Source organism: Thalassophryne amazonica, chromosome 14 (genome assembly GCF_902500255.1).
Source record: "Thalassophryne amazonica chromosome 14, fThaAma1.1, whole genome shotgun sequence".
Lineage (NCBI taxonomy): Eukaryota > Metazoa > Chordata > Actinopteri > Batrachoidiformes > Batrachoididae > Thalassophryne > Thalassophryne amazonica.
Genome location: NC_047116.1, coordinates 77,262,448 through 77,276,432, shown reverse-complemented (window position 1 = coordinate 77,276,432; position 13,985 = coordinate 77,262,448). Strand labels below are relative to the sequence as shown.

At 44.2% G+C, this 13,985-nt stretch overlaps 1 protein-coding gene across 1 annotated transcript in view; it reads right to left on the bottom strand.

Moving 5' to 3' along the window:
- Positions 1 to 13,985, bottom strand: part of zmp:0000000936 (interleukin-1 receptor type 1) — a 130,573-nt gene that overhangs the window by 82,543 nt on the left and 34,045 nt on the right.

Sequence of the window (13,985 nt, the reverse complement as noted above, 5' to 3'; positions counted from 1 at the left end):
AACGACTGGAGCAGCGCAACTGCATCAAATTTTCCCAGAAACTGGGCGACAGCCAGGTGGAAACCATTCGGATTATTCAGACGGCTTTCGGTGACAATCCTATGGGCATCACACAGAATAAGGAGCGGTACAACCGGTTTAAAGACGTCCGCACAACGGTGGAGAGTGCGCCACACTCCAGTCAGCCATCAACATGTAGAAATGACCGGATCATTCCAAAGTGAACGTTGTGATGATGTGGGACCGTCATGTGACTATCCGAGAAATTGTGGAAGAGGTGGACATCAGCACTTTTTCAGCACATTCCACTGTGACAGAAGATTTTGCCATGAAAAGAGTTGCAGCGAAATTCATCGGCACGAAGCTGATGGCGCAGCAAAAGCGCCACCGTGTTGAAGCCTCACAGGACATGTTGGGACATGCTCAGCTCGTCCCTGGCACTGGGGGATGTCTTAACATCTCAGCAGGAGGATCCACAACTGCTGATACTACTGCTGCTATCAGGTCCCAAAGGGCAGTACAGCAGAGCCATCTATCAGGCCCGTGTCAGCCCTGACCACAACTGCTTTGGGATAAAGTGTAGATTTGAAGGAACATCGTGGTTTGATTCCTCTGTAAGCACGCTGACACTCACAAGCCCACAGACGGTGAGTCACCTGATCAATCAATCAATCAATCAATTTTTTTATATAGCGCCAAATCACAACAAACAGTTGCCCCAAGGCGCTTTATATTGTAAGGCAAGGCCATACAATAATTATGTAAAACCCCAACGGTCAAAACGACCCCCTGTGAGCAAGCACTTGGCTACAGTGGGAAGGAAAAACTCCCTTTTAACAGGAAGAAACCTCCAGCAGAACCAGGCTCAGGGAGGGGCAGTCTTCTGCTGGGACTGGTTGGGGCTGAGGGAGAGAACCAGGAAAAAGACATGCTGTGGAGGGGAGCAGAGATCACAGAGACCCCCCCCAAAAAACCTCATCTGCCCCCAGCGCCATCACAGCCCAGTTTCTCAGCTCCTTATAAAGGCCAGACTTTCCACCAAGGCATCTACTACAGCTCCTCTGGATGATATTCTGAGTGCTGTCAGGTGAAACACTTCCTCCTGTGGACATTCATGACTCCAGTGGAATCCTCTAACATTCTTTTGGAGTTATCAGTTGTGTCCATGTCTGGAAGTACTCCATCCAAATTGTGTGCAAGCTCCCCAAAACAAACTAATCTTGATGAGTCAGATTTAACTGGATCTGGCTCATCTTGAAGATGGTCTGGCTAACTTAAAACTTCAACAAAATCCTTATAGGCCACAATACATGCCCCTCTAAAGCTCTGTTTCCTGCAACACATAGGGGGCAACTTTATTCTTGAATGGAAATTCAAAAAACATTAGCCACTGGGTGATTCTTTAACTACGGGCACTATTGGCCTTGTAAATGTAATTTCCACCACACCATTGCCTTACAATATAAAGCGCCTTGGGGCAACTGTTTGTTGTGATTTGGCGCTATATACATGTGCTCTGATGTCACTGTTTATCTCCATAGGAACTACCCAAACAATCTTTCATACAAACTGTTTAAAGGGACATTACAGTGTTGTGGTGGAAATTACGGCAATAGTGTGGGACAACTACATTTTGTTTAAAAAAATCACAACAGTTGTATGACATTGAATACCCCAATTATGTTTTGATTATTTTACTGATAATTTATTCAGAGATATTTTAAAACATTAGAAAAAACGTTTCTTTACCATTCATTTATATCATTGAAGATCAAAAGTCTGGGTGTGGGACAAGCACAAAACGGCAATATTTGCATATAATGATGCTGAAAAAAGGTGAAAAAGTCATCATAGACTACTAGAACAAATTTCTTAAAACACTTTCATTGTAAAGATAACTATAAAAGTGTGAAATTTCCCCTTTTTTCTGTTTTTCATGCAATATGATCAAAGGACATAATAAGTGCCCGTAGTCTAAGAATCACCCCACTACGAACGTTGTCACGCTTTATTAAGGATCACCACAAATCAAGACTGACCCACACACTCAGTTGCGAACTCCACGACATGAGGCAAAATGAGGGTGGAAGATTTTTGGCAGCCAAAAACATACTCCACGAACATCACATTCTTGAAGCCCATAATGTCACTCGTTGTTAGGAATTGACACAGAAACTGTCAAGTTTTGACACAAATTGTAACGCAGTGTCACATTTCACTGTGCGCCACTATGAATCACTTCTCTCACATAGGCACAATTAAACCCTGCTGCACCGCATTCAGTGTCATTGTTGCAGTATGCTGAAGGAGGACAGTGGCACCAAGTTGGCTAAAGGTGCTCTGACACTTGCACGACTTTGATCTGCGCATTTGTATGGACTTCGTCCGGACAATCCCAAACACTGTGTTCCCAGCTGGATGCCGTGCTTTGTTAGTCTGGATGCTGCGCTTTAGTGCACTGGATGCTACTTATATAAAATAATTATTTTGTGGCCGATTAATCATTTTCTGTCAGAGTTGGATATTAAAAACACCTCTAATCGCTTCCAGAAACACAGTGGACCGTTTCATCTGGACCTTTTTTCTCTCTCTCACTCTTTTCCACTGCAGGAGGTGGATAAGGCATTTGAAACCATCTAAAACAGGGGTGCTCAAGTTCGGTCCTCGAGAGCTACCTTCCTGATACTCTTAGTTGTCTCCCTGCTCCAACACACCTGAATCCAATGAAAGACTCCTTAGCAGGCTTTTAATGAGCCTTTCAATAGATTCAGGTGTGTTGGAGCAGGGAGACAACTAAGAGTATCAGGAAGGTAGCTATCGAGGACCGAACTTGAGGACCCCTGATCTAAAAAGTAACTATTTTTAATGTTTATATTGTAATAGCTTGGTAAAGCAGTTGCATGTTCATTCCTTCTCATGAGTAGCTGTAAAATTATGTTTATGATAGATTTAACATCTTGTTATAATTGATCAGACGAGCTGCACTGTGATGTGGTGCACTGACCCAATCACTCATACACACAGGCAGTGTTTTTTAATTGTTTGTGCAATGATCATGTGAAGTTCACGTTATTAATGCATGATGGAGATTTTGAACATTTCAAAATTTTCTTTGCGCACTTGCACAAAGCCATGCACAGTTTACAACGGTTTGTGACAAGTTTACTCTCCTGCACGGCAGAGTGCGTGCAAGTGCGCAGATCAAAGTTGTGCAAGTGTCAGGGGGCCTTAAGTCTTGTTTCAATGCTCCTCAGTGCTCTCCTGCAGGTGTTCCACCTGCTGTTGTGCCTGATGTTTGGGAGAACGAGCGAAAGGAGAACCACATGCAGCCAGACCTCTGGCTCTCTCCGTCTCCTCCTCCTCTGGCAACTCCATGGCACAGAGCCCAACTAGGCAAGCAATCACAATGTTTTTCTTCTGCTGTGGATTCATCTGGATGTTAAGGAGCAATCTGGATTGATGTGAACTGTTCAGCAGCTGACAGTAGCATGAATATGGGGGTTGTGTGGAGACAATTCACCTGATTCACAACATTCCTGACAGATAGTAGAGAAGCTTGAATCTTCGAATGGACTGGGTTGCTTCACGCGAGGACGTTTCCCTTCAAATCGCAGAAGCTTCCTCAGCTAAAATTCTTGCTCTGGTAGTCTGACTTCTGTCTTGACTATTGTAGAGAAGAATAAACAGAAGCCACAAAAGCTGGAGTTTTAAACCTAACCAGACCCCTCCTATCGAGAGGCAGACTGCTAAGGCTAGTGACTAAACAATAGCTCTAATTAGCACCCATTGTGCTCTAGTTAGCACCCTCCTAATGACAGGGCAGCTGTCCCTCCTAATGATGGAACGGATGCCTCTCCTGATGGCTCCCTTGACGACTCTCCTGATGACGTGAATGACTCATTACCATGAACAAAAGACTGAAACTGCTTTTACCTGAGTACCCCATTGTAAACAGGGGACAAAGCGTGTCTCAGACCCCCTCCCCGGTTAATTATGGGTTTCAACTGTTTCACATAGAATGCCTCCTTGACCCCTCTCTCAAACCATTTCTTGCGTTCGGTCAATAATCCTTTAATATTTGTATTGTGAACAAGGTGGACAGACAGAGGGATGGACATGGTGACAGCAGTATACTATGGCTCAGAGGGGTAAAAATTATTCTGGTTAGATGCTCAAATCAGTATCCACATGAATGGCCCCTTCACACATGACACGATTGAGGCCAAATGGCGCACAAAGGAGGATTTGAATGGCAGTCGTGAAAAATCGAATAGAATGTAGAGCGCAGGACTCCACTTTTGAACTGCAGTCCAGGTGGTGAAATCTCAAAGGGCAGTCAGTGTGTCGTGTCCACCCCCAAGCAACACAAATGGCTTGTGAGTGTGCCCCCCCCCCCCCCCACACACACACACACACACACACACCACGATCTAACATTGTCAAGGTGCGGCTGAGTTGGCAAAGGCTCAAACAGTGGCCAGAGTGCAGTGCCATCGCTGTCCAGCGCAGCGTGCACATGACGCAGTGTCTGTCCTTCTGTAAGCTGTGCAACACAGCTGGACGTGCGGAGCCGGCTGATGTGTTCATGATATGAGCACATCAAGTCATTCATGTCAATTCATTATTAATTCCTTGTTTTTGTCCATGGCCATGGTTCAAGAACATGAGGGAACAGAACAACAGTAATTCTTCTATTGTCTGCTCTTGATAACAGGAATTAAATATTTTAAAAGACAAAATGAAATCCATTTGTTTCCTCAATTCCAACACAGAAAGTCAAGTCATCAGGCATCAATTACACATTGTTACCAGTCACATAATTGTCTTCCATTTAAACAGTACATTCATTGTTTTTATAACGTTCTGTGCTCTCTCATTATTTGGTCCTCACACATTTTCTTTGATTTATGTACATTTGTACAACATTTAATTGCTTCCACAGCTGTGTGAGCGTGATGTGGTATCACACCTCTCACGTGGTTGCACTGTGTTTGTGCACATGCACACAAGCGTGCACAACTCAATTTTGGAAAATAGAGACTAAAAAATACTAAAGCTTTTCAAAAAGCAATAAGTTTATGACTACATAATCTAAAAGAGTTAAAAAAAAGAGTCATATTTGATATAACAACAAACAACACAAGGTTGTAAATTTAACACAAGGTTAAATCTGTTCTGTTTTGATTCAAAGCTGACTTATATGTGGACTTCTCTCCACGCACGTACACACCAACCTGGTCTTACCATAAGTCGTGATTAAGCAGCACGAAATATACATGAATCTGTTGGTTCATGATATTGTGATGAAAAACGCCTCATTTTCGTCACGGCAGCACAAATTTATTCTAATTCATTCCATGATGGCTGCACTAAAGGAGTAGGATTAGGTTATGGTTAAGGTTAGGGTCGGGGGTAGGAGTAGGGTTAGGAATAGTGAGTTTAAAAAAAACCCGTCATGAAAATTTGACTCATTTAATGACGGGCGCATGAACAAAAAAACGTGAGAGTGGGCTGCACACACACACACACACGCAGGGTATAAAACTCAAAAAGGTGCCTCGTGGTGTTTGATGCATCACCTGGGTATTCCCCCTCATTGGATGGAGGAATCCCAGGTGACGCACACACACACACACACACACACACACACACACACACACACACACACACACACACATATCTCTGAGTTACTGAAGTGCTTCACTGGATGTGACTTTTTTCCAAATGTGACCAACTTTCACAGCCACAAAGAACCACAATGAGCCACTCACAAATAACAGCAACCTCTTCTTTCTCTCTTCAGCAATGACGTTTCAACGAGAAGATTTTTGTTTTTTTCCCCACAGTGACAGGAAGTTTGCTGTGGTCAGTGATGGAGTTGCCCCAGTTGACTGATTTGACTGTTTCTTGAGGAAATGGAAAGAATCTTGGTCTTGTGGTAGAGAAGAAAAGCTCTTTGAAAAGTTAGACATTGTGCATATTAAGGGCCTTTCACACTGGACACATCATTTGATTATTTTGACTCCACCCCTTGCATTGAAAACATTGGGCGCTTTAGACACGGCAAGGGGGGGCGGGATTCCTATGTCAATATCTGGCTTTTCAAGAGCCTGGTGATCGAGCAGTACAATCGCCATTTGGATTTGCATCACAAAAGTGAAACAGTCGGCCAGTCACAGCCACAACCAGAAGAACAAGTCACCCATCACCCTGCTGGGATAAGCTTTTTTTCAGTGACTGTTCAGAATGAAGCCGAGCCGATGGAGAACTGATCAGACGTTGGGACTGATCGGACCGCAACACAGACCCGGGCAGAGGCACACACAGCAGCCAGTGTTCAGACCACAGACACAGGCAGAGGCACACAGAGCAGCCAGTGTTCAAGCCATGGACCAGGTGTCGCAGACCAAACACGCCCCCCCGCCTTCACTGCACATGTGTCATTTCGGACCACAGCAGCTCGTGGTCCGAAATGACGCAAAGCAATCAATCCCACCCAAAGCAATCAATCATCAATGTGATGACAAGGTAAAATCATTCTAAAGTCAGTTTTAGGCAGAAACCAGGCCATTTTAAGCAGAAACCAGGCAATAATCGGTGAGTCGTTACTGACCCTCTGAAATGACATAGGCGCAGCTGTTGCTGCTGCGCTGTGATTGGTTCGCCATCTTTTTTGATGAAATCATGCTGAATTTATGTGGAAATGATTGTTGTACAAAAGTTTCAGATATCTGTCGATGAGATAGACGATGACGGGGGTGCAGTTTGAAGCAGAAACGAGGTGATAATCAGTGAATTTCTGGTGGCGCTCAAAAAGGACGCTGCTGAGCTTCAAAATGACGCATGCACAGTGAAGGTAGGGCGGACCAATTCTTAGGGGAGACACCGGTCAGAGGCACACACAGCAGCCGGTGTTCAGACCACAGACCTGGGCAAAGTGACACACAGCATTGGTGTTCAGACCACAGACACAGGCAGAGCAACACACAGAAGCCGGTGTTCAGACCACAGACACAGACAGAGCAACACACAGCAGCTGGCGTTCAGACCACAGATCTGGGCAGAGCAACACAAAGCAGCCAGTGTTCAGACCGCAGACACAGGCAGAGGCACACAGAGCATTCGGTGTTCAGGCCACAGAAACAGGCAGCGCAAGCACAACAGCCGGTGTGTTTGAGACCCACTCAATCTGAAATTCCTCACTTTTGGATATATACAAACACCCAGTTTCAGCAAAGGAGCTTCTGAAAATTTGTCTGAGGTAAGATTAATTATAGTGTACTGATGAAATTTTATGATCAGATAACATTAGCTTAGCCTTTTAGCCTTTAGCTGCAGAATCATTTAGTCAAGCTGAGTAAGTATGGCGCTGAATGGCAGAATCAGCAACATGCTAGTGGCGCATAGTAAAATACTAAACAGAGTTTATAGAAAAATACAAAACTGGACATTTTTGTATTACAGCTTTACCAATGTGTGTACAATCAAATACAAATACATGTTAATTTGGTTTTCAGGTAAAATCTTTTATTTTACAACACAAGTTAATGAATCACGTATTAAAAGATTCATGAGGAATAATCTTTTCTTACTGAAAATCAATGATCATCACCAATGTTGTCAACAGTTAACATTGACTTCAGACTCTTTAGATGCCCTAATTGTACCTATTATGAAAGCCATTGATCTCTTTACTTAATCAAATCAGAAGTAAAATGCGGATACCACACGCATGCGCTGTGAACATTATTCTTAGACTAATAATATGAAGTCACTCACTATGAAAAAGAAGGTGAAAAATTACAAATTAGCATCAATAAGCAACACTCTTCTTAATCTATGATACACAAATTATGACAAACAATACACAGTTAACAAATTTAGTCATACTTCTTGTACTGAGTGTCAATCTTTGTGAGGTCAGCAGGACACAGAGTGTAATTGCGAGCTCCTCTACCTTAGGGACTAGGCGCAATGATGGTGCAAATCACATTCTGGAAGAGTATCCAGCACTCATCCTTCCTGGACCTTGAAGACCATGAGAACACACTGTTCCTGGACTTCTTCATGAAGTTAACCAGAGCATCAGAGTGCTCAGCTGACCTTTCGACTATACTTCCAAGATACTAGTTGTCATCATAGATGCAAGTTATCATGTTTCAGCCAAAAAATATTGTTGCGACTACATTCTGATTTGAAGACAAAATCACACAAAGGAAGCTCAATAACAACACCATATTTGCAGCATATCATCTTGAGATATGTAAGAATATAGGGCAAAAATATGAATATGATAGTCAACTGTCCACATTGGTATCTGGGGTGCCAAAAATCAGTATATTTTTTTCAAATTAGCATTTTTTCGGCAACGATAATTTTTGTTAAAACAACCTGGTATATCATTTAAATGTGTACATATGTCCCATTATATCACAAAACATCATACAAAAAGTTCTTTAGCCATAGCTAGTATATTTCTTTGATTTTGAACTAATCAAAGATACGAACAATATGTACTATTTTGGGTTTTTTACCATATTGAGGCCTTTGTGGAAGGCAGATCACACTAGATACACCAAAACTGCCACAATTTCCCAACTCTACACCAAACGTTAGCCTGTCATGAGCAGTTTCAAAGCTGTGAGGCATAAAGGGAGCTCATTATTAACGTGCAAAGTTGGTAGAAATCACCATTTTCATGATATGTGGAAAAATTCATAAAAAATTTCCAAAGGCTCTAACTTCAAAGGTTTTCAAGATACAGACCTAATATTTGGCATTTCACCTTGACTTTGGAATGTGAAAATTGACAGAATAAAGCTGAGGGGTGTCCTGGGAATTTTTTTTCAAAACTGGGTGATTTCAGATGGAAAGACCCCATAGCCTTAAGAAGATTGTCAAGGAAAGTTCCAGAACTTGGTGGTGCTTCAGAATTAGTGGACTGAGGCTGGAGTCAGTGTATCAAGAGCCAACATGCACAGATTTGTCCACAAAATGGGTTACAAGTGTTATAATCCTACTGCCAAGCCACTCCTGAACATATTGAATTGAATTGAACTGAACTGAATTGAATTGAATTCATTTAATGTCATTGCACAAGAAGCACAACGGAATTCCAAAACAGCAGCCCTCAAAGACAGTGCAAAGATGAAAGTGCAGTAAATGCATAAAATAGGTTAAAAAAAAACAATTAGAACAAGAATGATAAAAACATATTGCACATTAAATTAGGGCAGCTACAGCTCTAGGATAAAAACTGTTCTTTGGTCTGTTTGTTCTGCTCTTTATTGCCCTGAAATGCCTCACTGAGGGTAAAAGTTCAAAAAGGTGGTGACCGGGATGTGAGGGGTCCGTGATAATACTGTGGGCTCTCTGAAGGCAGTGAGTCTTGTAGATCTCCTCCAGAGATGGAAGAGAGCAGCCAGTCAGTCTCTGGGCAGTGTTTATAACCCTCTTGAGCTGCTTCCTCTCTGCTGCACTGCAGCTGGAGAACCACAGCGAAATTTCGTGGCTCAGCACCAACTCCACCGAGCAGCGGTAGGACACCAAGAGCTCAGGTCTCAGGCTGTTCTTCCTGAGAACCCTCAGGAAGTAAAGTCTCTGCTGTGCCTTCTTCAGGACTGAGGTGGAGTTTACAGTACAGGTCAGGTCTTCACTGATGTAGGTGCCCAGGAACCTGAAGTCTGACACCATCTCCACCTTGTCCCCATTTATCGTGATGGGCTGTATATCTGATTTACACCTCCTAAAGTCCATAATCAGTTCTTTTAGACTTGGATGTATTAAGGATGAGATTGTTTCAGACAGACAGTTGCTCCACCTCCGCTCTGTAGGCAGTCTCATCTCCAGAGGATATGAGACCCACGACCGTGGTGTCATCCGCAAACTTTATGATGGTATTGTTCAGGTGGGTGGGGGTACAGTTGTGGGTGTAAAGGGTGTAGAGCAGGGGGCTTAGCACACAGCCCTGTGGAGAGCCGGTGCTGGTGCTTAGTGCTGAGGACAGCCTAAGAACCATGCTAGCGTTAGCATCGGGTGGAATGTACACAGCAGTCATACGGACAATGGTAAACTCATGGGGAAGGTACAAAGCGTGGATCTAACGGTGATAAATTCCAGGTCTGTCGGGCAATGCTTGTCAATAACCATGGCGTTTGTGCACCAGCTGTTGTTCACATAAATGCAGTCAGAAACATCTTATACCCTGTCACACTAGAGGTGGAATGAGCTGGAATGCCGTCGGAATGAAAATTTGACCTACATTCCAGAAGAGTCGAGGTACGAGGTCTATTAGAAAAGTATCCGACCTTCAAAAACCATATGGATTTGAATCACGTGTGATTGCGTCAGACAAGCTTGAACCCTCATGCGCATGCATGAGTTTTTCCACGCCTGTCGGTTGCGTCATTCGCCTGTGAGCAGGCTTTGAGTGAGGAGTAGTTCAGCCCCCTCGTTGGATTTTCATTGCCAGGAAATGGCGGAATGATTTGGGCTTTTTTTCCATCAGAATTTTTTCAGAAACTGTTAGAGACTGGCAGGTGGAAACCATTAGAAAAATTTATCTGGCCTACGGTGAAAATGTTACGGGCTTGGTAGAGAATAAGGAGTGTTACTGTCGCTTTAAGGATGGCCCCCAGTGGCTGTGGGGTGCGCCCCGCTCCGAAGCCGCCATCGACAGGCTGAACGACCATTTCATTTCTAAACAGATGGCTGTCTGGATCCGTGACCATTGTGTGCCATTTCTCTGGTTATCACAAGAGCTGGACATCAACCATTTTCTGTCAGATTTCACTTTTAACAAGAGATTTTGTCATGGAAAGCCGAGCGGAGGCTTCGCGCATCACGATGGATTCGCTACTGGAGCAAGACAAAACCACCTCCGTTTTGGTCTCACAGGACGGCTTTGAGATGGCGTTCAGACAGCTGTCGGTGGTTTTTCCATCGAGTGATTATCTGAGAAATTGTGGATGTGCCTGGACATGCCAGAACATGTCCCGTGAGGCTTCATCTCAGCGTTGCTTTGCGCCATGCGGCACCAAGGCGACGCGCGAAGCCTCCGCTCCTCTTTCCATGGCAAAAACTCCTGTAACAGTGGAATATGCCGTTCATTTCCAAACTGGACGCTGTGTTTTATCCGGAACGTCGTCTGACTACCACAGGAATTGTGAAAAGACATGGACATCAGCACTTTTTCGGCACATTGAGACAGACGTGCAGAGGAATTCCACGCGTATTCCGACAGCATCCCTTCAGCATTGTGTTCGCATTACAGGGGACATCAAAGTGGTCAGGCACATCAAGTCCTGCCAGTATGTCCCAAATATGCCACGGATGAGCAGGACACCTCCAGTTAGAGCTGTGCATTGAGACTGGGTCCAGCGGTACCCACCGCAAATCTTGTACAAGCGGGAGGTTATAACGTCACTGCAGGCGGGAGCAAGTGGGTCAAATAACTACAATGAGTCACAATCAGCAAATGAGAATCATGTCAAAGTATGTAGTGTCCACAGGCTAATTTCAGCTTAAATAAAACCCTTTTAATGTAACAGGAACAGCAGCAGGGCAGCGCTGTCAGCGGAGCTCCACAGACAAGCGCAGAGAGATTACCATAGCAACACTGCATGCCCATATATGGTACACATATGAAACCATCTTTGAACCAAACAACCCCATGAATCTTTTTATTAATAACCTAATAAACATAAATTGCCAGGACCTACAAATATAATTCAGCATCCCTTGTTGCTTCATCATTGCTTCTCCAGCAATTTCCTGGAGAGAGACAGAGCACGAGAGGGAGAGAAAGAGAGAGAGGGTGAGAGAGAGGGCAAGAGAGAGACAGTGAGAGATGGAGGGAGCGAGTGCTGTCATTTGCATTTTTATCAAGACCTGCAGTTTCTCTCCTCTGGATTTCAAAAGAAATCCAATTTATGAACTGAAACATGTAATCCAGGTTCTTCTGCTGACCCGTTGGTTCACCAGTGCAACGTAGGACTGCGCCTGACGTGGGATATATTTATGCAGTGGTGGATGGGGCATTTTTGGGCTGGTGTCATCAGCAAACAGTGCAGCTGGAGCAAGTGGGGCTTCCCTTTCCGCTGTTCGCCCTGCGCTGTGAAATGCGTCTGAGTCTCTATCGGAGGTGAGTTCACATGTATATTTATGGTGTCATGGGCTGGCAAAACAGATCCACTGTCATTCCTCTGACAGCGTTAGATGGTAAATATGTCATAATCTGTGTAATACGATGGTGACGTCCCGTTCAGATGTGTTGCAGGCACTGTGCAGAGCCTCTGACACGCACAATGGCACATGGACCCACAGTGACAGATGGTGCTTTCAGTTTGATTGTGAACACTGTTTGGCACCGTGCCATCTGCTGGTGTTGGTCCACTGTGTTTTATCACTTCCAATGTTAACCCAGCATGTCTACTAGGAGGATTTAGAGCATATCATGTTCAATCTGCTCACAAGCCTTATACTCCGTCACACTACAGCATGAACTGCGCAAACGCCGTACAAATTGGCATTCAGAAGACATTTGTGCTGCATTTCAACTGCACTCAAATGCCTCATACAGCATTCCTACAGCAGTTGGCACATTCATGTTTCACTCATGCTGGAAAACAGTTGAAAGGCAGTCGAGCTGCAGTCGTACTACATTCTTACTGCCATACAAATGGATGTTTGAACGTCATTCATGCAATTTGACCTGCAGTTGAACTGCATTCGAGTTGCATTCGAATTCCTCGGACAGCATTCGTGTGGCACTTATATCCCGTCACACTAGAGCTTGAAATGCACAAATGCCATATGAATTGACATTCAAATGACATTCGTGCAATTCGTGCTGCATTTGAACTTTGTACAGCAGTCGGCCCATTCATGTGTGGCTCATACAAATGGTGGTGGAGCCAATCATACTGCATTTGTACTACTGTAAAAACTGACAGTCGAACATCATTCGTGCAAGTCAACCTGCAGTCGTACTGCATTTGACCTGCAGCATGAATTGCATGAATGTTGTACGAAGTGACATTCGAACTACATTCATGCAAGTCGTGCTGCAGTCCAGCTGCATTCGAATTACCCACACAGCATTCATGTGGCACTTGCACACTACTGTCATGCTGCAGTTGAACTGGGAAATATTGCTGGCCCAAATGGCATTCGAACTGTTGTATGCCAGTTCAAATGCCTTTTGGGCATCTGGCATCTGAAATGGCAACCAACCAGCATTTGGAGCAGTCTGATTACCATGGCATGTCCCACATGTGCATCTGATGGGCCAGAACCACCCCCGCACCTTATTTGGTGTGTCACAGCTTTTCTTTTTTTTTTTTTCTGTTTCCCAGCAAGTCAGTTCATCTCCTTGACGCATTGACGTGCACTGTGGCTGTGTGCACGGGGTCTAACAGCCATGTTAACATGATGAATCAGATGAATCCTCTGACACATGAGGTGGACTGTCAATGGATCTACTGCACATAGCCTTTGACTTGCTGTCTGGCACCGCGCAGCTGCATGTGATGTTATAGCTAAGATGATGATCATAATACACGTGTTAATTAACCCATGAGAGGGCATGACCATGTATCTGTAACAGGCCGGTCAGGTGAGCTGCACAGTGAGTCAGTGCATCTCAGAGGTGGCTGAACGGGCTGTCACCGTGGTGCTGAGCATCAATTGCCATGTTTGACTGTAATATAAAACAAGTTTAAACAACAAAAAAATAAAAGGTTACAGGTTGTATCTACTCCCCCGCTGAGGAAGAGGAGACTGTGGAGGGTGAAAAGGGTGCCATCTGCGCTCTGAACTCCAAACACGCACACAGTGAAGCACACACACATACACACGGATCAGCTCCCATTGGAATGGAGCACACAATCAGTGTTAACACACACGTAAGGGGAAAACATCACTACAGACCAAACTGGCCAGCGTGGCTGTTTTCATTTTATTTATCTTATTTGAAATTTTTGAGG